We start from the raw sequence: 27030 nt of genomic DNA on the forward strand, positions 1-27030 counted from the left end.
AGTTCCAAGTGTGAGACATACGAGGCAAAAAGGAAACCCAGGAAAGTCATATCATGTCACTCCTCAGTTCCAAGTAGACTATTTGCCTTCTCCTCTGTACCTTTCAGTCCTCTTATGACATTTTAATATATAATATTCAGAGTATTTCATTGTTCTTAGTGGCAGGAATAGGAAAAAGTATGTGTACTCCATCTTCCTGGAAGTAGAAGTCCCCCTCTTTGTTATAATTTTTAAGATGGTCATGTTTGAAGGGACATATATAGCCTAGTCTCTTAATTTTACTCCAGAAAATGGAGACTTGGAGAAGGTAGGTAACTTGCCTAAAGTCAAACAATAATATGAAGGCAGAGCTCAGTCTAAACTCTATATCCTCTGGATCCTCATGCGTATACTTTCACTCCTATACTACCTTGTCTTTAGTGCCCTGTTTTCTTTCACATAATTTCACCTTCTGCTAGTATTTCAGTTTTCTTTTTCCTGTTATACATAAAACCCTCTCCCACAAAAATACACTGAAATCAGACAACTACCTCCAAGTCACTTTTGGCCCCACTCTGACATTAAAAATTGTTCTTCTAAGAAGTAATAGTTCAGCCCTTTTGATAGTGGGAATAGAGGAATATTTTTGGCAGGGAATGAAAAAAAAAAGGTACCATATAAGGCCTAATAAATAATCATAGCTAACAGACTTAGAGATCTAGGCTAAAAGCACAATTTTTATTCTAACTACCCATTCATCACATACTGTAATCTTCTAGCAGAATGCTCTAATTCAGTACCATCTGCCACTATTAGATAAAATTACTATTGTGATTTTGAGTACCAAATTCATAATATGCAGAAGTTAAAGCATTTTTGGTGATGCTAACATCCTTAAAGTGCATGTGCAGAGTAGTTTTAATAATTTTTTAAAAAGCACAATTCCATGAAAGAAGTCTAATGGATTTATACAAGATTGAAAACTCAGTAACTATTAAATTTTGAACCTAGTTCTCTCAATCATTTGGGGATACCTAATACAAATTAATATTTCTAATAATTAATTCTCAGGTGCAACAGAAAAATAATGATTGCTTGATAGGAGGCAAAATGTACAGAGGTTGGAGGAGAAAAAAAATGCTAGAAATGAAAACCACCATTTACTTAGCCTTATTTCATACAAAAAACATTGGGCTAAGTATTTTATTATTTAGGTATTTATTTTAGGCTCTCTGGTACATACAATCGAGTCAGTCATGATATATGGTTCATGACACACTCTCAGCACTGGCTCCCTAGTTCTTTAGCTAGTTATTTTAAATAATATAATAAAAACACCTGAAAATTCACAACTCAAAATAAAAACTAAAACCTTGACAATGGTTTATATATAACTATAAAGATTCCTCTACTCCCCATTTATATGACTTCCACCTCCCAGCCAAGAATAACCATCATGCTGAATCCTATATCTATTATCCCTTCACTTTCTTTTTATTGTTGTTCAGTAACAGTTGTTCTGCCTTTTTTTCCATTACTTCCCACTGCCCATCTCGCTCCACTCTCACAGTCAATCCTCCCCCATTGTCCATGCCCATGAAAATTAGTTGTATTATACCTATACATAATAAAATGATATATTTTATTATTTATTTATTGTTGTTCAGTTACAGTTGTCCCACCTTTTCCCCCATTGCTCACCCCCAACCCCACCCCCCAACTCCCACAGTCAATCCCCCCATTGCCCATGCCCATGAGTCCTCTATTCTTGTCCCTTTGCTTGCCCTTTCCCTTCTTTCTCCTGTTATTGTCCTCCCCTCTCCCCTCTGGTCACTGTCCATTTGTTCTTTATTTCCAAGTATCTGGTGCTATTTTGCTTGTTACTTTGTTTTTAAGTTTATAAAAATATAACATGACATATAATTTATTTACTTTTCTATCTAATATTATATTGCTAAAATTAATCCATATTTTTGTGTTGGTTGTAGTTCATTTGTTCTGAATGCTATACAATTTTCCACTATATGAATATATCATAATTTATTAATTCACTATTAATATTAATGTGATTTATATTGTTTGTATTTTTGTATTGTGAACTATGCTATTATAAATACACTTGTTTTCACTTCCTGTTATACATGAATATAGTTCTATTAGGTATTTATCTACGAGTAGAACTTTTGGATAATATAATATATAAATGCCCAGCTTTAGGAGATAATGTCAAAAGGCATTCCAAACTGCTTGCAGCAATTTCTATATATTCCTACCAGTAATATATTAAAAAATCATGTGACTCTACATCTTCTCCAATAGTTGCTTTTCTCACATGAAGTTTGTCATGTGAACCACTGAACACAGTAAATGATTTGAGTGACTATTTTCCTCAGTCCTCACAAGGATGGTATATAACCAGCAATGTCCTGGATGCATAGGTGAGAAGTTTATTGTTTATATATAATGGATGCTTTAGGACAGGCACATTCTCCCCAGGAACCCCAATTGAGAAAGGCTGCTTGGTATTGCCACCTTTTGCCATTTCACCAAACAACTGGATATTAACTGGTATCTTATTATGATTTAACTTGCATTTTCCTGATTAATAATGATGGTGATTCTCTTCATAAGTTAATCAGCCATATATATGTGTTTGCAATTCTGTGAATTATCTGTTCATGTCTTATATCCATCTTTCTATGGGACTGTTTGTGCTCTCTTAAGAATTTTTTATACCTTCCTTATATATTCTTGATATTATTTCTTTGTCAGTTCTGTTTTGTGAATGTTTTATCCCAGTTTGTAACTTGTCTTTTCTCATTCTTAAAGGTGCATTATTTTGATGAACATTTTAAGTTTAAATAGTTAAACATATCAGTCTTTTATTTTATAGTTTATTATTTTTGTGCCTTCCAAAGTTAGAATGATATTCACTGACATTTTCTACTAGGAGTTTTAAAGTTGTGGTTTTGAAATTTATACTGTTAATGGACCCTGTATTGTAGTATGATATAGGATTTACGATATTTTTTCCATGTATAGTGTGTATTTTTTTTGCCCAAATTTTTTAGGGAAAAATAAGGTTGCACATGATACATGAGTAGTACAAATTTCGTATCTATATAAATGTTTTTAATTATTTTATGTATGCTTTTGCATTAAAAGTGTAACTCTAAAAAGCAATAATGATATCTGTATGCAAAATAATACCCTGGTATACCACAATCAGTTTTGTTTCTAAATATAAATAAATTAAAAATGAATTAAAATATCAAAACAAAAGATTATTTTTCTGAAAGTTTAGGCCAAAAATGTGGGTGCACATTATACAAAGCAAAATATGATTCTTTCATTTGGATAACCATTTTTGAAGTTTCATTTGTTAAATAGTCTCTACATTTCCTACCAATCTGACATGCTACCTTGTCATATGGCAGAGCACCATATATGTGTGGGACTATTTCTGGGATCTCTATTACATTTGTAAAAATTTTGAACTCATTATTGCATACAGTCTTCACAATAAGTAACCTAATGTTGATCACTTCACCCACAAAATCACCCTATGAAGTAGGTACTATTTTCTCCATTTTACACAGGAAATTTGTTCAAGATCACAGACTAGTTTATGGCAGCTTCAAACCCAAGACTCCAGAGCTCATGGTTAAAAGTAGTAATCAATATTGGCACTTACCCTACTACCTTATAAGGATATCGTAAAAGTCAATAATTATTAAAGGCAGTTAACTATATGTTTAGCTCTATACTAGCTACTCAATGGTTTGAGATAGTTGAGGGTAGTGTTGTAAATGAAAGACAAGGTGTCTGCTCCAAGGTCACCTACTCAGTTTTTCCCTGACCCTAAATAAATTACAGCTTTTTTACAGCTTTTTTTCATTCTATATACCCTTAACCTACTGTGTTATTATTATTTTTAGAAAACTAAGAACCGTATGTATCTATTATCTGTCTTGCTCATTAGAATGTATGCTCTGTGAGGGCAGAGGCAGACATTGTTTTATTACTGTCATATGTCTATCACCTAAAACAGTGCCTTGCTCATAGCAGCTATGTGATAAATATGTATAAAATGGGTGAATGAATAAGTAAATGAATGAATAAACAATATAAGGCATCTGTCACTGGAGAATTGACAATCTAGCAGGAAATATGTTCAGTTCCAAAAAAGAACTTCTATGAAAATAAGAAAACATTCCTTATTCATTTAGTAAATTTACTGGGAATATACTATGTGTGCAGAACTCTGATGGGTACTGAGAGAAGAGATATAAAAACAAATAAAACAATCCTTGCTTTCAAGTACTTACCAGCTTAGTGTAATCTACATGTAAATATAAACTCCTATATTAGAAGATAATAAGTAATAAATGCTATAAGAGGAATAAATGACAATTTGAATACTGGAGGAATAATTTAATTCATAATGAGAGATCAGGGTAAGCTTAATGGTATAGGTGGCCATGTTGGAGCTAGGCCCTAGCAATGTTTTCCTTCAAATAAAATGAAAAGTGTGGAAGTTTAATGCATATTTATTTAACAAAAAGCTACTAGTTGCAGATATCTTGGCATGAAGTACCCAGCATCATGATAAGTTATTTTCATTGTGGGGAGCAAATTGGATTTTGTCTGGCTAAGAGAAAGAGGATATTCTGGGAAGGGGGAATGGATTAATAAATAGCACAAGGCATGACATGTCAAGGAGTCCAGTGTTGCCATAACAAGACTCAAGGGAGGGTGGCTGGTAGGAGACAAGGTTGGAAAGGTGGTCTGGCTGCCATTTGAAATCAAGAGTGCATAGTATTTGAAACTTTTTTAGGTACCACGTGATAGTGATGGTCACCACACTATTAAAGGCAGTTATTTTCTTTCCTCTTCTTTCTCACCTGCTGTTCGTCCTTCCTTCCTTCCTTCCTTCCTTCCTTCCTTCCTTCCTTCCTTCCTTCCTTCCTTCCTTTCCTTCCTCCCTTCCCTCTCTCTCTAGCTCCCTCCCTCCCTCCCATTCTCTTTGCTCCATAGCAGAGAACACCAAAGAGAGAGAGAGAGAGACAGAGAGAGAGACAGAGAGAGACAGAGAGAGACAGAGCGCGCGCGCATAGGGAGTAAAGAGACCTGGGATCAAGACACAGTTCTGCCACTGAACTGTTGCATAATGTTTGGAAATTTAGCTCAGTTAAACCTGGGGGAAAGGGCAGTTTTTAAAAACTACACATATGCTCTTCACAGAGGAAATATATTCTTAGAAGCCCGTACAAGAGGAATACCTGCTTCCTGCCACCACCACACCCTCATAAGGATCACTGTTTTAGTGCTAAACAGATACAAATTCATGTGAATGTATCCTTCAGGCATGCTGGTTGAGAATCACTGGACTAGATGAGCCCTTAAGTGCCCCATCTTTCATACCACATCACACCATTCTCTTTCCCGAATATCTACTGTGTGCTCTGACTCTATTCTTATTTCTAACTAAGCTTTCAATGTAACAGTGGAACTCCCACATCTTGAGGGTAGTATGGCTCTTCTGGAGGTCCTCAGGGCTACAAATTCTTGTCTTGGAAGAAAACTAGCCAAGAGTGCACAAAGGAATCTGAAAGATTTGAGTACCTCCTCCACAGGGAAGGGATAAGAATTACTGGTGCTACTAACTTGGAAAAATAAGTCAGGAGATCTTTCATAAGTAAAGTCATGCCAATCCCTTCAGAGAACAATTGTAAAAAATGGTGTGAGTATGTGTGCTCTGGGGAGGGAAAGGTGCAGAGAGGAAATTTCAAATTGCAGAGCTATCCTGGAAGTTCTTATGCTTTAGAACTTCCCCACTTGGTCTAAGCTTCAAATAAAGCTTGGATGGAGGTGAGAAGGTAGGATAGAGAGGGGGAAAATGATCATTCCTATATTTATAGAGATTTTTAAGCTGATCTACTCTTAAACACATTGCACACAAAAATACAAAAATGTAAACTAAGCATGAAGCTCTATGAGGCCTAATTATCAGAACAAATATTTACTGGGTTGATTTTAAAATAAAATCCCAAACATTGTTATAATCTAGGGCAGGGGTATCAAACTCATTTTCACTGGGGGCCACATCAGGCTTGCAATTGCCTTCAAAAGGCGGAATGTAATTTCAACTCCTAAACAGTTAAGGAGTAGTTACATTTATACAGTCCTAAAATTATTTTGGCCCTTTGAAAGCAACTGAGAGGCTGATGTGGCCCCTGGTGAAAATGAGTTGGACACCCTGATCTAGGGGAAGCATTTTTTTCTCAAGTCATGTTTGGTATACAACAGGAAGCGAATTATCACCCCAGAATATTTTTCAGTGAAAAATGTGCCATTCCTAAGGATGCTTAAGGCTTAAACATGTTTAAAGTCCTTATATCACTGTTTTCTCTTATTTCTACTACATAAATAACCATCAATCCAAACCAAGATCATTTTTATCATTTTATATCCTTAAGGTGTCACTGACACTTGGACAAAGAAAACTGTGGCAAAGGACAAGGCATCTCTCTGCTTTCTTGAATGCCTATACCAGCTTCTCCCGAAAACAGAGTATAATAATCAGATCCTGAGAGGGGGAAAAATGAGGAAATAGACACTGGCACTTACTGAATGAGGCTGAATTTGGTTTTTGAATCAAGTTAACTCAGAAGTAATTCTAACTAAAACTAACCAATATGGTTATTTTTAGAATGTCTAGGAATGTGTTTTTCATCAATGAAAGGAAATAATTTACATTTACTAGATGTAAGTACCTTGCAGACAAAAGCCAGGTCTTATTCATCCTCCAGTTTCTGCTAGAAATTAACATATTAATCCACTTTTCTATTCAACATCACCTGACACACAGTAGACATCCAATAAATATTTACCGAATAAACATATTAGCATATTATTTGTTTGCAATTGTTTACTGCTGAGAATGCTTTAAAATGGTTGTATAGATAGGCTAAATACCAACCAGAGAGCTTAACAATTTGATTAGGAAGCTTTTGGCTTCTTAGATAACAATTATTTTTGTAGCTCTAAAGAATATGGATGGAAATTTAAAAGATTTATCCTTGTGACAGAAGAAGTGACATTTCCCTTTATATACACAAGGAAAAACTTTCCCAGACCTCCTTCTGTATAATCAAACACTTTCAAGTGGCAAAAAAACATTCCAAAGAGCCTAGGCTGTCTGAGTGTCAGAGCAGAAGACAGCTGGGGACATGTTTTTGAGAATCATGAGACTTCTGGCCAGGATGGAGGCATAGGTACATATACTTTGCCTCCTCGCACAACCAAAGGAAGGACAACAACAAATTTAAAAACAAAAAACAACCAGAACTGACAGAAAATTGAACTGTATGGAAGTCTAACAACTAAGGAGTTAAAGAAGAAATACTCACCCAGACCAGTAGGAGGGGTGGAGATGGGCAACCAGGCAGAGGGGACTTGTGGCAAGGCAGTGGCTTGCAGACTGGGTAGTCTCACATTTGAGTACAGATAAACTGGGGGAAACAACTAGGGAGCGAGGCATATCCTGCAACTCAGGGTTCCAGAGCCGGAAAATAAAGCCTCAAAGCCTCTGATTCTAAAAACCTGTGGGGGTAGAGGTGGCAGCAGGAGAAACTCCCAGTCTCACAGGAGAGTTCTTGGAGAGACCCACAGGGACCTAGAATGTATATAAACACACCCATGCAGGAATCAGCACCAGAAGGGCCCAACTTGCTTGTGGGTAGTGGGGGAAGTGACTGAAAACCAGCAGAGAGCAGAGCAAGCAGCACTGTTCCTTCTTGGACCCCTCCCCCACATACAGTGTCACAAGGTAACAACGTGAGTTGCCCCACCCTGGTGAACACTTAAGGCTCCTCCCCTTACTACCTAATAGGCACACCGAGACCAAAAAAAAAAAAAAAAATGGCCCAAATGAAAGAACAGATCAAAGCTCTAGAAAAAATACAGCTAAGTAATAAAGAGATAGCCAACCTATCAGATGCACAGTTCAAAACACTGGTAATCAGGATGCTCATAGAACTGATTGAGCTCGGCCGCAAAATGAAGGAACAAATGAAGGCTACCCAAAGTGAAATAAAGCAAAATATACAGGGGACCAACAGTGAAGGGAAGGAAACTGGGACTCAAATCAATGGTTTGGAGCATGAGGAAGAAAGAAACATTCAACCAGGACAGAATGAAGAAACAAGAATTCAAATAAATGAGGAGAGTCTTAGGAACCTCCAGGACATCTTTAAACATTCCAACAACCGAATAATAGGGGTGCCAGAGGGAGAAGAGGAAGAGCAAATCGTTGAAAACTTATTTAAAAAATAATGAAGGAGAACTTCCCTGATCTGGCAAAGGAAAAAGGCTTTCAGGAAGTCCAGGAAGCTCAGAGAGTCCCAAAGAAGTTGGACCCAAGGAGGAACACACCAAGGCACATCATAATTACATTAGCCAAGATGAAAGATAAGGAGAGAATCTTAAAAGTAGCAAGAGAAAAAGAGACAGTTACCTATAAAGGAGTTCCCATAAGACTATCAGCTGTATTCTCAAAAGAAACCTTGCAGGCAAGAAGGGGCTGGAAAGAAGTATTCCAAGTCATGAAAGGCAAGGACCTACATCCAAGATTGCTCTATCATCAAAGCTTTCATTTAGAATGGAAGGGCAGATAAAATGCTTCCCAGATAAGGTTAAATTAAAGGAGTTCATCATTACCCAGCCTTTATTATGTGAAATGTTAAAGGGACTTATCTAAGAAAAAGAAGATAAAAAATATGAACAGTAAAATGACAACAAACTCACAGTTATTAACAACCTAAGCTAAAACAAAATGAAACTAAGCAAACAACTAGAATGGGAACAGAATCACAGAAATGGCGATCACATGGAGGATTATCAGTGGGGGAGTAGGTGGGGGAGAGAGAGGGAAAAGTACAGAGAATAAGTAGCATAAATGGTAGGTAGAAAATAGACAGGGGGTGGCTAAGAATAGTATACAAAGTGTAGAAGCCAAAGAACTTATATGTACAACCCATGGACATGAACTAAAGTGGGGGGAATGTGGGTGGGAGGGGGTGTGACAGTGGAGGGGAACAAAAGGGGAAAATGGGACAACTGTAATAGCATAATCAATAAAGTATATTTTAAAATACATAATTTAAAGAAGAGAGAGAATCACCAGTACTTACATCACTCACATTCCCTTTAGCACATACCAGATTCCACAGCTATAAGACAGGTGTGTCCTGCTACCACATTTTTCCCTGAAAGAGCAGCTGAATCCTGTCTGGAAAACAGATCAAGAACTGCACTTCCAACCACTATTGGTGGGATGACTACATTTTCTGACTCACAATTGGGAAAGCTTGATTTGACATATATACTTGTATTTGGGGGGACAATGGAATAGAACATGTAACACTGAGGCCACTAAGCCTGCTCTGAAAAATCTAGAATATGTGGTTTTCCATATTTAACAGGAATAAGAAGAGAATCTACAAAAGAATAATACCTTTTTAAAATAAATTTTGATGTAAGAGAACACTGCATGAGAAAACATTTGCAACACATTTAACAACAAAAAAAGATTAATTTCCATGACATAAAAAAGAACTCTTACAAGTCCAAAATTAGAAGACAATCATAGAAAAATGGGCAAAGGATAGCACAAATGATTTTTACAAGAACACAAAGGATTAGAAAGTATTTGAAAAAGATATTCAAACTCATTATTCATTAGAGAAATACAAATTAAAGCAATAAGAAGCTACAATTTCTCACTCATCTAATGGGCAAAAAAAAAGTCATAAGACTGATGATATTGCATGCTGGCAAGAAGACAAGGAATGGCTCTCTGAACACTGAGGTTGTGATTAACTTGGTGAAACCTTTGTAGGAGTTATTATGGTATTAGCCATCAAAAGGAAAGCCTTTAACATGACAATTCTGCAATCCTATTACTTAGGCTCTATTGTAGAGTAATACTTTCTTACTTGTACAGAGAAGCAACTTCATGGATGTTCTTTGTAGCATTGTTTGTGACAGCCAAAAGATAGGAATAATCTAAATGTCTACCAACAGGAGGATCCCAACAGTAAGTTTCCTAATCTCTGACATAGCCTACCAGACAGTTATTAACATGAGAGAGAGAAAGTCAGGGAAGAAATAATCCCTGGTTGGGAAGTAAGTGACAGTAAAAAGGGCACAAGGGTCTTCTGAGGTGCCAAAAATGGTTTGTGCCTTGTCTCAGGTGCTGGTTACATAACAATACTGCTTGTGAAAGTTCACTGGTGCACATGTATGAATTAAAACAAATACACTAAGGACCAGAGTTCAGACACCCCATGCTTTAGTGGAAAGAGGATTGTACTGGGAAGAAGGAGTTCTGAGAGCCAGCTCCTTTTTTCCCAAACTAGTTTGGGACTTTGGGCAAATCACTTGGGCTGAATCACGGCTGACTCACCTATAAGTGGATATAATCATATTCTGTTGAAAGATAGATAACTGGGCCCAATCATTTTCATTTCTAGGCTTTATAACTCTTTAAAACATAACAGTTTAGGATGATTTACTTCCATAAATCTCTTTTATATATCTCCTCTTCTTCATTCCTACTCCCATAATACTGATCCAGGCCCATATGTCACTTTACTGGGCTATTTCAAAAGTCTTCAAGTTTGTCTCTCTATGTCTAATTCTGCCCCTCTATAGTCCACAATAAAAATACTTTTATTAGAGTATCTTTTGAAAGTATAGCTCAGATCATGACACTGCCTTTTTCAGAAACCTTAGAAAGCAGTGGGGCATGGTGCACAGGAACCATCACCTGAAAATCCAAGTTTGAATAGCTTACTGGCTGCCTATTCTTGGTCATATCATTGAGCCTCTGAAACTCCATTACCTCATGTGTAAAATGAGAGTATAATGGACCTTTCTTCACAGAGTTATATAGAACAGCCTTTTAGCTACTGATGCCTCCAGTCTCAAGTCACACTGAACTTCATCAGCTAGGGGCCCAGAGTAAAGGCAGAAAATCAAGTTTCTTAGCTACCTTAACTTGACAGACTCCAATCAAGACAGAGAACAGGTTCTGGTCAAGATGGCAGCATAGGTAAATGTGGTACTCAGAATCTCCCACAACCACATCAAAATTGCAACTGAATTACAGAATAACCATCATGCAGAACGCCTGAAATCTGAAGGCCTAGATGAACAGAAGTCTTGTTACTAGGGATAAAAGAAGAGGCCACATTGAGACTTGTAGGAATGGGCTGGTCCCACATCCACATGTGTGGTTAAAAACCAGAAGGGATATCTTGGCTATGGAGCTCCCCTCTGATGATCAAGGGGTCCCAGGCCCAAATAAGAACCCCAAGCCCAGCGTTTCAGTGCTAGGAATAAAATTTCCCATAACTTCTGACTATATAAACCAGTGACTGAGTGAGACAGAGGGCTCCTGGAGTTCTAGGTATTCCTCTTAACAGGCCCATGTATGGACTTACTCAGATTCACTTGCTCTGAACTCCAGCACTGAAGCACCAGCTCAAAAGGTGCCAGGGCCATACAAGGAGGAACTAAATTGTCTGGCTTCATAGCAAGGGCTGGAGGGGCAGCTTTCTCCCAGAAAGAAGTGCTGGCAGAGGTCACTGTTCCTTTTCTGAGCCTTCCCTATACAACTGGCAGGTAGGTGCCACATCTGAGTCTCCATCAACCTGGCTCACACTGTTTACCCCACCCTGGTAATTCCCTGAGACCCTGACACACTCAACTTGTGGGCCCACCCAAGCCATTTCCAGTGGCTTTTCCATATAAATGGCCTTTCTTGGCTCATGCTTTGGACTTGTTTAAAATCTCTCAACCAAGCAGTATGTGGACTCTTTGTACCCATACCTCTTGCGTAGTCATCCCAGGCCTGGTACTAGCTACAGCCAGCCTTGATTTGCAGCTTGGCCTCTCCCAGGTGCCTCCAAACCCAGCACAACTAGCCACAATCTTCAGATACCTTTATAGTACATGCCAGATCGCCTGAGGCAGGGCACAGGCAGTGGTTGAACTTGCACTTCCTGGGAGGCCCCAGAGCCTGTGTACCTAGTAGACAGCTTCTGACCTAGCCATATTACAGCCCAACGACCTCCACAAGCAATGCTCATGGGGCAGAATCAGCAGGCACCACAGCCCCACTAAAGCAAGTCTTGCTCCGTTGGGTCAGCTCCTGTACAGCTCCTTTGCTGTAGTTGAAGCCAGTCCTCATATCTGATTGGTCTGAAGGTCAAGTCCCCTCTCCACTGACATGCCAACAGCAATCAAGGCTCAACTATAACAGGGCGGTGCACACAGCCCACAAAGAGGGCAATCCTGGAACACCCAACTTGGGGTCCTAACAGGACACCTACTACATAAGGCTACTCAACCAAATCCAGGAGACATAGCAGCTCTATGTAATACATAAAAACAAACACAGGGAGGCAGACAAAATGAGGAGACAAAGAAACAGGTTCCAAATGAAAGAACTGCATAGAACTTCAGACAAAGAACTAAATGAAATGGAGACAACCAATCTAATAGGCACAGAGTTCAAAACAATGGTTATAAGGATGTTCAAGGAACTTAATGAGAACTTCAACAGCATAAGAAAGAACATGGAAACTATAAAAAAGAAACAGTCATAAATGAAGTATATACTAACTGAAATTAAGAATAAATTACAGAAAATTAACAGTAGAGTAGATGAAGAAATGAATCAAATTAGTCATTTGGTATATAAGGAAGCAGAAAATACCCAATCGAAACAGCAAAAAGAAAAAAGAACACCCCCTAAAATGAGGATACTGTAAGAAGAGTCTGGGACAACTTCAAGCATACTAATATTTACATCATGGGGGTGCCAAAAGGAGAAAAGAGAGATCAAAACAAAAAATGAAAACCTATTTGAAATAATAAAGATGGAAAACTTCCCTAATCTGGTGAAGGAAATAGATATACAAGTCCAGGAAGTGTGCAGAATTCCAAACAAGATGAACTCAAAGAGGCCCACACCAAGACACATCATAATTAAAATGACAAAGATTAAAGAGAAATACAGAATCTTAAAAGCAGCAAGAGAAAAGGCAGTTATTACCCACAGGAGAGTTCCCATAAGACTGTCAGCTGATTTCTCAACAGAAACTTTGCAGGCCAGAAAGGACTGGAATGAAATATTCAAAGTGATGAAAAGCAAGGACCTACAGTCAAGATTAATCTACCCAGAAAAGTTACCATTTAAAATCAAAGGATAGGTAAAGAGCTTCCTAGACAAGAAAAAGCTAAAGGAGTTCATTACTATCAATCCACTGGTATTACAAGAAATATTAAAATATCTTCTTTAAGAGGAAAAAGATTAAAATATGAATAATAAAATGGCAAAAAGACATATCTATCAATAATTACTTTAAATGCAAGTGGATTAAATGCTCCAATCAAAAAACATTTGATGACTGAATACATAACAAAATAAGACCCTTACGTATACTGTCTACAAGAGATTCACTTCATATTGAAAGACACATGGAGAATAAAAGTAAAGGGATGAAAAAAGATATTTCATGAAAATGTAAACAAAGAAAAACAAAAGAGCTAGCTTAGCAATACTCACACAAGACAAAAATGGGCTTTAGAACTAAGCTGGTAACAAGAGACAAAGAAGGACCCAGCAATTCAACTTCAAGATGTTTATCTAAACAAACCCAAAACACTAAATCAAAAAGACATATATCCATATGTTTATTGCAGCATTATTTACAATAGCCAATATATGGAAACAATGTAAGTGGCCATCAATAGATGGATGGATAAAGGAGAAATGGTGCATGTATAAAATGGAATCTGATTCAGTCATAAAATAGAATGAAATTTTGCCATTAGCAACAACACAGATTGACCTAGTGTGTATTATGCTTAATGAAGTAAGTCAGACAAATGCTAGATGATTTCACATATATGTGGAATGTAAAAAACAAAATAAACAAGCAGAACAGAAACGGACTTGTATATCCAGAGAACATTTTAATGGTTTCCAGATGGGAGAGGTTGGGAGGATGGGTAAAAAAGGTGAAGTGATTTAGAAGTACAAATTGGTAGTTACAGAATAGTCTTGTGGATATAAAGTATAACATAGGGAATACAGTCAGTAATATTGTAATAACTATGTATGGGTAGTAGATTCATCAGGGTGACTACTTTGCAAGTTATGTAAATGTCTAATCATGGGGTTGTACACCTGAAACTAACATAATACTGTATATCACCTGTCATTTAATTTTTTTTTAAATGTAAAAAAAGAGAGAACACTTCTGGGCAGTCTGAGCTTCAACACAAAGCTCTCCAAGTGACAGAAGGATGAAAAGTGAAAGGCATTCTCCCTTTGCAGACTGTACCACAAAGATAGTGATGCCTTCCAGCAAAGAACAACAGTCATTTTTTTCAATTACAGTTGACATACAAGGTTATATTAGTTTCATGTATACAGCATAGTGCTTAGACATTTTTGTAACTTATGAAATGATCCACCTGATAAATCTAGTACCCACCTGACACCATATATATTTCGTACAATATTATTGACTATATTCCCTACACTACAAAGGACAACAGTTTTCACTGGCAGCAAGCCCCAGCCTGGAAGATGCCTAGTCCTCTGCACACACCTAATGTTGATAAGAACTGATTAACAGAGACCTGGCACAAAATCAAGAAAACCTGAAATCTTGCAGTTATACTACTAAGATACATTAGTCAATATTTTTCAGGTTGTTCACCCTAGGTCAGAGTAATAATGGAGAAGAATAAAAATGCACAAATTAGAAAATACCTTGCCAGTAAACCACTATATTTTTATAGGGTAATATTTAAATAAGCATCTGAAAAAGGATATATAATTATGACCTGTTACCTGCTCAGACTTATGACAAGTTCTGAAGCAAATTCAGACTTTAGCATTCATCTCAGAGAGAAGGCATGGCCCCTGAGGCTTCTTAAAATCTCTATCTTGCCAATTATAAAGGCTACTCATCCTGGGGATGCCCCTCACATTAAATGGCTTGCATGATGCCCAGTAACTAATTTTGGAGGAAGGCGGATTTTCAACTTGATCTCTCCTCTTCCAAGTGCAGATAACCAAAGATCTTCTGAATTTTACCCCCGCATCCCCAAAGCTTCCTTGATTGACCGGAGAAGCAAAGATATTTTCATTAATCTCACCCTGATCTGAAATAAAATTCCAAAAAAATGCTTCTACTCTTCTTCCAATTGTGCACTTGCACTGAATTCTTTACCTGCCGTAGTGCCTAGCACATAGTAGCCACTCAGTAAATATTTGCTCTTATTTACTGAGTGTTAACCATTAGCAGTCACTCTTTCATTGCACTTGACCTAATTGCAAATATTTTTTGCTTAATGACTGTCTTCCTCAGTAGGCTGTAAGCATTATGAGGCTAGAGTTTGAGTTTTTTAAAATATATTTTATTGATTATGCTATTACAGTTGTCCCATTCCCCCCCTTCATCCCCCTCCACCCTGCACATCCTCTCTCACCCACATTCCCCCCCTTTAGTTCATCTCCATGTGTCGTAAGTTCTTTAGCTTCTACATTTTCCATACTATTCTTGCCCTCTCCCTGTCTATTTTCTACCTACCATCTATGCTACTTATTCTCCATACTTTTTCCCCCTCTCTCCTCCTCCCACTCCCCTGTTGCTAACCCTCCATGTGATCTCCATTTCTGTGGTCCTGTTCCACTTCTAGTTGTTTGCTTAGTTTGTTTTTATTTTTGTTTTAGGTGTGGTTGTTAATATTTGTGAGTTTCCTGTCATTTTACTGTACATGTTTTTTATCTTCTTTTTCTTAGATAAGTCCCTTTAAAATTTCATAGAATAAGGGCTTGGTGATGATGAACTCCTTTAACTTGGCCTTATCTGGGAAGCATTTTATCTACCCTTCCATTTGAAATGATAGCTTTGCTGGAAAGAGTAATCTTGGATGTAGGTCCTTGCCTTTCATGACTTGGAATACGTCTTTCCAGCCCCTTCTTGCCTGCAAGGTTTCCTTTGAGAAATCAGCTGACAGTCTGATGGGAACTCCTTTATAGGTAACTGTCTCCTTATCTCTGGCTGCTTCCAGGATTCCCTCCTTCATTTTTACCTTGGCTAATGTAATTATGATGTGCCTTGGTGTGTTCCTCCTTGGGTCCAACTTCTTTGGGACTCTCTGAGCTTCCTGGCCTTCCTGGAAGTCTATTTCCTTTGCCAGATTGGGGAAGTTCTCCTTTATTATTTGTTCAAATAAGTTTTCCACTTGTTGCTCTTCCTCTTCCCCTTCTGGTACCCCTATAATTTGGATGTTGGAATGTTTGAAGATGTCCTGGAGGTTCCTAAGCATCTCCTCATTTTTTTTTTTTTTTTTTTTTTAGTTCTTGTTTTTCCATTCTTTTCTGTTTGGTTGTTTCTTTCTTCCTTCTGGTCCACTCCATTGATTTGAGTCCCAGTTTCCTTCCCATCACAATTGGTCATTTCACTTAGCATAGCCTTCATTTTTTTCATCTAATTTGTGATCAAATTCAACCAATTCTGTGAGCATCCTGATCACCAGTGCTTTGAACTATGCATCTGATAGGTTGGCTATCTCTTCATTGCTTAGTTGTATTTGTTCTGGAACTTTGACCTGTTCTTCCATTTGGGCCATTTTTTTTTTTTTTTTTGGTCTGGACATGCCTGTTACATAGTGAGGGGCAGAGTATTAGGTTTTCACCAGGGCAGGTCAACCCAATCACTAGGTTGTGATACTGTATATAGGGGAGGGGTCTGAGAGGGAACAATGGCACTTGCTCCACTCTCTGCTGGATTTCAGTCATTTCCACCACTTCCGCAAAGCAAACTGGGCCCTTCTGGTGCTGATTTCTGGGTGGGTGGGTTTGTGTACATTTTAAGGACCCTGTGGGTCTTTCGAATGAATTCTCCTATGAGACTGGAAGTCTCTCCCAGCACCTCAACCCACACAGGTGTTTTTAATTGGTGTTTTGAGACTTTATTTCCCTGCGCTGGGGCCCTGGGTTGTGCAGTCTGCCTTGCTCCCCAGTTTCACGGGGTTTAACTACCCATGAATGTGGGACCACCTGGTCTGCCAGCCTCCTTGTTCACTGTGCTGTGCTCCTGTACAACCCGCCACCTCACTGGGTCTGCCTACTGCCACCCCAGCCCGGGTCCGTCAGCTGCTGCCTTGTGCACCAGGGGTCCACAAGCCACTGTTTTGTTTTGTTTTTTTTTCCGTGACCCCTCCCTACCTGGCCGCCTGACTCTGCCCTTCCTACTGGTCTGGATGAATGTGTCTACTTTCAGACCTTGGTTGTCTGACTTCCATACAGCTCAATTTTCTGTCAGTTCTGTTTTTTTGTTTGCTTGTTTCTAAACTGTTGTTGTCCTTATTTAGGTTGTGCAAGGAGGCACACTGTGTCTACCTATGCCTCCATCTTGGCTGGAAGTCTCTGGAGTTTGTTTTATTCACAGCTGTCTTCTTAATGCCTACCACAATGCCTCATGCTTATTAACACTAAATAAATAATCGAAGGAAAGAATACTGTGTAGTAAGCACTATTTATTCATTTTCTTATTTAATTCCTAAACAACCTGTGCACTTGGTATTATTATTGCTATTTTATAGGTGAGGAAATTGAGGCTCAAAGAGCCGCAATAACTTGCCTACAGTCAGAGCAAGGATTCTGAGCACATGCTTTTAACAATTATGTTATCTTGCCTCGCTCTTTTTAAGCCCTGTTCCACTACTTCATAGCTGTAGCCTGGAAAATTTATGAAGTTTTCCAAGCCTTAGATTGGTTGTGAAGTCTGCTTGAGTGTATGTGTGTGTGTGTGGCACCTGGTAATAGTGGTTGGCATACAATCAATATTTAATAAAAGCTACTACTCCTGCACTGTTATTAAATCAAATACACAGAAGAAAGTGACTGTAGCTAGGGAATGCCACCTGCTGAAAACTACTCCCACCCCCCAAGATAGTGCATTCCATTTCAGGAGTTGGACATATCTCTTATAACTTTCTGTGCCACTTTGTCAACCCTCCCTCACCACATTCCATAAACCAGCTTGCACTTGAAAGTTGCTTTTGCTTAAAATTCAAATGTAGAATAAGCAAAATATTTTAAAGTTAATTATATTACACAAGCAATTGCTCAATTTGAAATACTACAACTTGCAATGGCTTAAATTGAATAGCTCTCATTATCAAGGAAATTAAAGACTGGAAAAGCATCAAGACTGTCTCCTAGCCCATTAAAAGAGGGATCTTCATCATCATAGATTTTTATTTCAATAGATAATAAATGGATATCAGGCAATAGAACAGAAAGGGAAAACTGCAAATTAAGCAGTCTCTCCTTTCTGTGTTGAAATACCTAGAGTGTTCAACATTTACACAAACACTTTTTTTGCCACCTTTTGGTCTACTGCTTCACTGTCACTTCAGTTGACAGAGCTCTAAATATAGTCATAGATTACTACAAACAGCCAACATTCTGAACCACAGTGGCCTAGACATACCTACTTATTCTGATGCAGGAAGGGTTGCTGCACTGGTTTTGAACCTGGCTGCATACTGTAATCATTTGGGGAGCATTTGAATAACAGTAGTGACTATCTGTCCCCCAATTTCTATTCTGATTCAATTGATTATGAACACTGACTCATAAGTACTGTGCCTGGGTTTAGATCTCATTTCCTCTATTTATTATTTGGACAAATTACTTAACTTCTCTATTTAAATTTTGTTATCATTAACATGAGGATAATCATAGAATTACTGTGAAAATCAAATAAGTTAATAGATTGTGTGGTACACAGATGTCCCATCATATTTGCTATTATTGTTATTTGTAACTGAGTATTTTAATTATTATACTTTGGTGTCATGGAAGAGAAAGGAAGACTTGACTTTGCAACTCCATGTGAATAAAATGGTAGCAGAGGTGTTCATGATTGAAATTCATGAAAATCAAATGTCTTCACTGTAACATACTACTTTGAGGTAAATCAGATGATATGAGGTTGGCCATCTGGAATTTATGTTGATTTTATGCATAGAGAAGTAAAAAAAACCTAAATGTATATTAGACTAACCCTATTTATTTGTACTGCATAATGGACTGTCATTGCTGGTTTCCCCTAGTTTAAAACAATTTCTAAGGATAGGACTGAAAAATTAAAAGTCATGTTAATTTTCAAATAAACAGGAATGTTGGGAGCGTGGGGGTGCTTGTCATACTTTTCACTATTCCAAAGGGAGGAAGGAATATCCATCCTCTTTGTGAGAGGGGACAGACAGACAGTACTATAGAAACTTCTTTGGGCTTTCACCCCACCCCTGCTTGTTCCTTGGCATAGCAGGATTGAATTAATCTGATTTATAAAATTAGAATAAAAGTAAGTGTTCTATCATGGTTTAACCTCTGCATTCTGGCTGTGATGTCAGATGTCCCTAAGTTGACATGACTCTTTTTCTCTTACAAAGTGAGTAGACCTTGTTCAGGACATAGGTACTTTTTTCCAATGGCAGACCCATAGGCCCATCTTCCTCTTAATTTCTAGCTTCCAAATTAATTGTGACATAGCCAATCACTCTCAATGATACTGTCAGAATAAGCAGTCTACTCTGCAGACTCCATCTTCCCCATAGGTAGGTACCAAGGTATAGATTAGGAGCTGGAGATGGTAGGAAGCCTCATTCCATATTCTTCAATCCAGTTTTACTTCTAATAAAGCTGATACCATATTTTTTTCCTCACATGGATTTTTTGGGTTTGTTTTCAGCTTGGTGCAGAACTAGAAGGAGAAAAGAACTCATACTCTCAAACCCTAGGAAGTAGCAACAGTAACTGTAAGAGTAGTATCTGGGTTTTCGAAAACACCCAGATTTGGAAACTGAGATTTTCTTAAAAAAAGGTTTCTGTGTTTTACTCAGGGTCAAAATACTAATAGCAAGGAAATATCCAGTACTAAAAACACTATAATCAATATTTCTTTTATTACATTTCTGAGTATGCTCCTTTCTCTTAGTAAGACCAGGGAGTCCTTTATAGGCCCTGAGATTAAAAAAAAATGACAGTTGCTTTGATAACTTTAGTAAACTAACAGGAGAGGAAAACAAAATATAAGAATCCTCTTAGTCTGAAATTGAGTTTCACTGACCTAAAACTGATTTTTTCAGAAAATTCTTTATTGAAAAATCAAGAAATTAAGAGATTCTCTAGACAATATTTGAAACAAAGTATAAATCACAGACAATATATGATTATAATTTTTTTCCTATTTGGATGGAGTAGACCCAAGGGTGGGCTGGGATGGGGGACATAAACTTTCCCCTGACATGTAAGCAGGTGTCATAGAGAGTTTCTTCTGTGATTTGCTGAGCTGCTGGAGTTCAGCTCTACAGATGCAATTCACTCATAGGTGTTTCCCAGTCTCAAACTTCTTTTCTAGCTTGAGATCAAATGGTCCTCCCCTGTTTGGCACACAGAAGAGATATTGGACCTCATGTACTACTAGGTTAACTTACTACAATCATGTGATACTATTAGCATGGGGAAGCCAGCTCCTCTAGGTTATAAATACATTTTATGCAGTTCAAATGAATCAACCACATGCTATAGTACTAGCCAACTTGAAATGATTATATAGATCTAGTAATAATTAGCTCTGGTTCTGCCACTAATTAACCATGTGAATTCAGACAAGTCCCATCTCTGGGTCTCAGTTTCTTCATGTGTAAAAATGATGGAGTTAGACAAGGTTGCCTCCAGTTCTAAAATACTATGATTCCACGTATACCACTAGCCTGTATATTACCAATATGTGAGGCTGAACTTCATGTCTGCTGAGAGAACTCCTAAGGACTTAGGTAGAATGAAGTAAAAAAATCATTCCAAAGCTATTTTAATAGTTGGGGCAACTTAAAAGAGAATATTTGCACTTTTCTATCCTGACTCTTTTGTGCCACCCTCAATTTCCTCTCCTCTGAACAGTCCTTGAAGATGAAAAAATTCACACTGAGTTTCTATCAGACCTAAGAAAGAAAGAAGTTAGAATACCTTTTTGATCATCTAATTATCAAGATATGGTTTTATTTCTTGAGACTGTAATCAGTAAAAATTTCCAAAGACTAAAGAAACTGAGTAGGGCTATTAGTCTACTCTTTTTCTTACTTTAATTCCATCTGAACGAACAATAGGCTCTTCTTGCCCTTGGCAATACAATAATTCAGCTGATGTGCTAGAAATACCATACAACAAAATATAAAATGGTGGCATTTTCTCTCTTTAAAAACAATCAATACTTTCATTTGTGGACTTCAAAATACATGTGAAACAAAAGTCTTAGCCCTTTTATTCTGAGGTAAATCAAAGAGCTGTAAGTGTCATAGAAAAATTTCCTGGGTCACTGTCCCTCTTCTAGGCAAGAAAAGAGAAAAGTACTCCCAGGCAGATGAGTGTTCATCTCATTTTTATGTTTTTTCTTCCAAGTGGCCTTGAACAACTTCCCTTGAAAACTCATTTCTATATATAGTTCTTCTTTTGTCTGACAGAAACTCTCAGTGCTGCTCTGCAGGCTCACTTCCTCTTATTCATCTAGTCTTAGCAGTACTGGAACAGTACTGGAACTGTTCACAATATCATCTTTGATACTGTCATCTCATTTTGTATACAGAAATTCCAAATGAAACCTTGAGAACTGAGTTAGGGGTCTAAATACAGTTTAGATACAATCTGAAGGTCCTTATCATATCATAACTTTCCTGGTAATGCTAGTCCATCAGAACTAAAGTCATTTCTCCTCTCTGGTTATTAGCAACTCATCTGTACAATGAAATGACTGAAAATGTATTAACAGAAAGAATCACCAAAGCAAATGCAAATTATTATTGAGTCAAAAGGTCTTCCTGCAGATAATGAACATTTGGGATTCAATCATTATTACAAATGGAATATGGTTGAAGATGGATCTGTTCAAACTGAGTGATTCGTCATTCACATAAACTTTGGCAATACTGCTTAGTACTGGGCATCACCTATTGAAGTGAAACCTTATCATCTTTCAATACAGGACTATGAGAAAAGACCATGGAAATAGGACTATATCCACAACTGGATGATCATTCTGGCATCATAATTATCTCCAGATTAGTTGTTCCCTCTTTCAGAAAGTTGACACTCACTTTGAGAATTAGTGTACCATCATATTGCTTAAAACAATGTATTTGATTTTACTCATCATTTAGTTGGCCTTACGGATTCTTCCACTTTAGTGGAAGTACTTGAGAAGAGGGTTGGTATCTCTTATTCCTACAAATCCATGTGTATCTCAAACTAGGAGGCAGCTGGAATCTTTTGGACAGGAACTTGGCATTACAATTTGGTAAGAGTTGAACAATCTTCTACTCTTTGGCCATAGAGTATCACGTGTACAACTGCAATCACTGCAATCTTACATAATTTATGTAGCTGTAGCATGATTGAGGGAATATTTTCCATGGGGAAAAGATAAAATTCAAGAGCAAACTCTGAAAAATTCTGAGCCTACCTTGAGATAAAAGCTGCAAAGTAGCCAAATCCACAAAGAGTTTTTGGTCAAATATTGCAGTAATATCTAATCCAAATTGTTAATCTACTTTACAGAAAAGTTGGGACAGGACACTCAAATTCCACCTATCAGTTTCCATTGGGAACTCATGAAATTTGACCCAGTAAAGAGGCTAGGATTCCATCAGAACCAGGTATGCTCTTCACAAGCACCAAATTTGATGTGTGACTACTCTCAGGAGGTAATTTCTCTAAGACTGAAGTTTGACTTTTAGGAAGAAGTAAGGAAGTCAGATGATCAACATTAGACAGAAACTGCCCAGGTTGCACACAGCTCTACCCTGGCAGTGAAAAGAGAATAATAGAGAAGATTAAGGCAAAAGGAAAGCAATTCTTCAGCCAAATATGTGATCAACAAATATTTATTGACCATCTATTGTGTACTACACATGAGTCAATGGCCCATCCATTAAGGGGCTGATGACTGAGTTGAAAGGCTAAAACATATTTGTATGAACAGATAACCAGTAGTTTAAGTGGTCTATAATCAGTGCCAAGTGATTCATATGAATATAATGATCAAGGGGTTTCAGAGATACAAGTAAACAATTCAAACTAGGCTAAAGTTAGGATTTGTACTAGGTGCAGTCAGTTAGACAGGATTTTAACAGGTGAAAGAAGAAGAAGTGCATGCTACACAAAGGAAATGATAAGAATAGGTACTGAAGTAGGTGGGCACCGTGACTTTTTAGAGAAAGTATCAGATAGCCCTGGCTGAAATAGAAGACCTGTTTTGGGGATTAGCAGGAAAAAAAGCTGAAAATTTAAAAAAAATGGCATCTCAGAGTTTTGAGAGATTCTAGAAATGAAATCTAAGCCCTGCTGACTTTATTCTCACACAAACACAGATTTCCCAAGTGTGACACTAATGTTTAATATACATTTTAGTAATGGATCCAGGTTACTAATATGTACAGACATAGTAATCATGGCATAGTAGTTAGAGATAGGCTTTGGAGTTGGAAGCCTGGTTAAACTACTTGGTATATGTTTACCCTCGGGCATTATTTAACTTTTATTTCCTCACCTATAAATATAGATAATAGTAAGAAAAGGGGAAAGAATGCATGAAGGAGACAAAAGGAAGATGAATCTGCAAAGTGTATTGCCCAGGAAGGCAGGAGCAGAGATAATTCAAGCAAGGAGAGATTGTTAATAGCATCCAATGAAGTAAACAGGTCTAGATGGTTGAGAACCACCAAAGTCCACTCACTTTGACAATTTGGAGGTCACTAGGGACCTTTAAGAAGTTACTTTTAGTATAAAAGAAAGGCAGTTTGTAGAAAATAGTGAGGTAGGAGAGATGTAAAAGGAAGCAAAAAAGGTGTAGTGAGTTAGAGAGAGAGACAGAGAGAGGGGGGGGGGCTTTGATTCAAAGGGGTAACAGGGTTGAGGTGATATAATAGTTACATGTGTATCTCAGCTTAGAACTGAAATGGCTTATAGCTCCTGTAAGGACTTCCAACCCTAGCTTTCCTTCATGCTAAGATGCAGGGAATGGTGACAAAGGGAAGAGGAATATATACTTACAAAATGTCTTCCCTCTTCCTTTTCTCTAGCACTGCATAGGAAGAAAATACTATTATAAAGCAATCTACACATTTTAAAAAATATTTTATTTATTCATTTATTTTTAGAGAGATGGGAAGGGAAGGAGAAAGAGAGGGAGAGAAACATCAATGTGTGGTTGCCTCAGGAGTGCCCCCCCCATGGGGACCTGGCCCATAACTTAGGCATTTGCCCTGACTTGGAATTCAACTGGTAACCCTTTGATTCACAGGCCCACACTCAATCCACTGAGCTACAACAGCCAGGGCCAATTGGCACATTTATAATACCATATAATTGCCAGCTAAACAATTATAAGAGACTCCCAGTATATTAAACCCTCATTAATTTGAACTATAGTAATTTGAAATTTGTACAAATTTAACTTGTGCTAGTTACCTTTGTACTTACAAAGAAAGGGCTCAGTAAACAAGTAGTGTCAAAAAAGATTTCAAGGGATATTTTGTTTTTGGTGTACAAAAATGCCTCTGATAAAACTAATAATGGAACTGCCTTTTGACCCAGCAATTCCACTGCAGGGAATATACCCTAAGAATCCTGAGTCACCAATTCAAAAAGAACTTATGCACACCAATGTTCATAGAAGCATTATTTACAGTAGCCAAGTGCTGGAAACAGCTTAAGTGTCCATCAGTAAATGAGTGGATAAGAAAACAGTGGTACATTTAATGAGTTACAGCCAAGATGGAGGCGTAGGTAGAAATGCTTTACTTCCTCATACAAACAAAAGGATAACAACCAATTTTAAAACAATAAACAAACAGTAATGCCAGAAAATCAAACTGCATAGAACTCTGACAACCAAGGAGTTAAAGAAACATTCATCCAGACCAGTAAGAGGTGTGGAGACAGGCAGCCAGGCAGAGAAGATGTGGCAAAGCGGCAGACTACATGAATAAGGCAGAGCTGCATGACCAGAAAATAAAGACTTAAAACCCCCAGCTATAAAATAATGGGGGTGTTGCAAAGGCAGGAGAAACTCCCAAAGTAGGACTAGAGCAGAGATAGCAAGTGAGTGACATCATTCCTTCTCTTGACCTCTCCCCCACAGACAGCACCCCAACACAGCAAAGAGGAATGCCCCACCCTGGCTCATACACCTAAGGCTCTGCCCCCTTACAACAGGTGTACCAAGACAAAGAAATATGACCCAAATGAAAAAACAGATCAAAACTCCAGAAAAAGACCTAAGCGACAAAGGTAATCAAGATGCTCACAGAATTGATTGAGCTCAGTTGCAAAATGAAGGAAGAAATGAAGGCCATACAAATTGATATCAAGGAAAATATACAGGGTATCAACAGTGAAGTGAAGGAAACTGGTACTCAAATCAATGATTTGGAAAAACAAGACGAAATAAACATCCAACTGGAACACAATGAAGAAACAATAATCCAAAAAAATGAGGAGAGGCTTAGGATCCAATGGGACAACTTTAAGCACTCCAAAATCCACACCATAGGACTGCCAGGAGAAGAGGAAGAGCAAGAAATTGAAAACTTATTTGAACAAATAATGAAGGAAAACTTCCCCAATCTGGTGAAGGAAATAGACTTCCAGGAAGTCCAGGAAGCCCGGAGAGGCCTAAAGAAATTGGGCCCAAGAAGGAACACACCAACCCACATCATAATTACATTACCCAAGATTAAAGATAAGGGGAGAAATCTTAAAAGCAGCAAGAGGAAAGGAGAGAGCTACCTACAAAGGAGTGCCTATAAGATTACCAGATGATTTCTCAAAAGAAATCTATCAGGCAAGAAGGAGCTGGAAAGAAGTATTTGAAGTCATGAAAGGCAAGGACCTATATCCAAAATTACTCTATCCAGCAAAGCTATTATTTAGAATGGGAGGGCAGATAAAGTGCTTCACAGATAAGGTCAAGTTAAAGGAGTTCATCATCACCAAGCCCTTATTATATGAAATGTTAAAGGGACTTATCTAAGAAAAAGAAGATCAATAACTACGAACAGTAAAATCACAACAAACTCATAACTTTCAAAAACTGAACGTTAAAAACAAAAACTTAGCAAACAACTAGAACAGGAACAGAATCAGAGAATTGGAGATCACATGGAGGGTTATCAGTGGGGAGGGGGAGAATAAGAGGGAAAGGTACAGGGGATAACAAGCATAATTGGTAGGCATAAAATAGACAAGGGGAGGTTAAGAGTCGTATAGGAAACAGAGAAGCCAAAGAACTTATATGTACAACCAATGGATATGAACTAAGGTGGGGGGCAATGCTGGAGGGTAGGGTGTGCAGGGTGGAGGGGGAATAAAGGGGAGAAGAAAACTGGGACAACTGTAATAGCATAATCAATAAAATACACTAAAAAACAAAAAAAAACCTGTCATACATTTACACAATGGAATACTTACTATGCAGCACAAAGAAAGAAGGAACTCCTACTCTTCGCAACAGCATGGATGGATCTGGAGAGCATTATGCTAAGTGAAATAAGTCAGGCAGTAAAAGATATATACCATAGGATCTCACCTATAAGAGGAACCTAATCGACAAAACAAACAAGCAAGCAAACTATAACCAGAGACATTGAAATAAAAACAAACTGACAGTAACCAGAGAGGAGGGGGGAGAAGGATAATAGGGGAAGGGCCATCAAGGTATAAGTATAAAGGACATATGGACAAAGCCAAAGGGGGTAGGTTTGAGGCTGGGAGGCAGGGATGGGTAGGGCGGGGAGGCATGGTGTGGTGAAAATGGAGACAACTGTACTTGAACAACAATAAAAATAAATAAAAATATAAACAAACAAAAACCTGTGGTACACAGTACACAATGG

At 37.9% G+C, this 27030-nt stretch overlaps 1 protein-coding gene across 2 annotated transcripts in view; it reads right to left on the reverse strand.

The window, feature by feature from the left end:
• ENOX2 (ecto-NOX disulfide-thiol exchanger 2) overlaps positions 1–27030 on the reverse strand; it is a 358832-nt gene that overhangs the window by 169336 nt on the left and 162466 nt on the right. The gene's annotated exons all lie outside the window — the stretch shown is intronic.

The sequence above is a fragment of the Phyllostomus discolor genome, chromosome X (assembly GCF_004126475.2).
Source record: "Phyllostomus discolor isolate MPI-MPIP mPhyDis1 chromosome X, mPhyDis1.pri.v3, whole genome shotgun sequence".
Lineage (NCBI taxonomy): Eukaryota > Metazoa > Chordata > Mammalia > Chiroptera > Phyllostomidae > Phyllostomus > Phyllostomus discolor.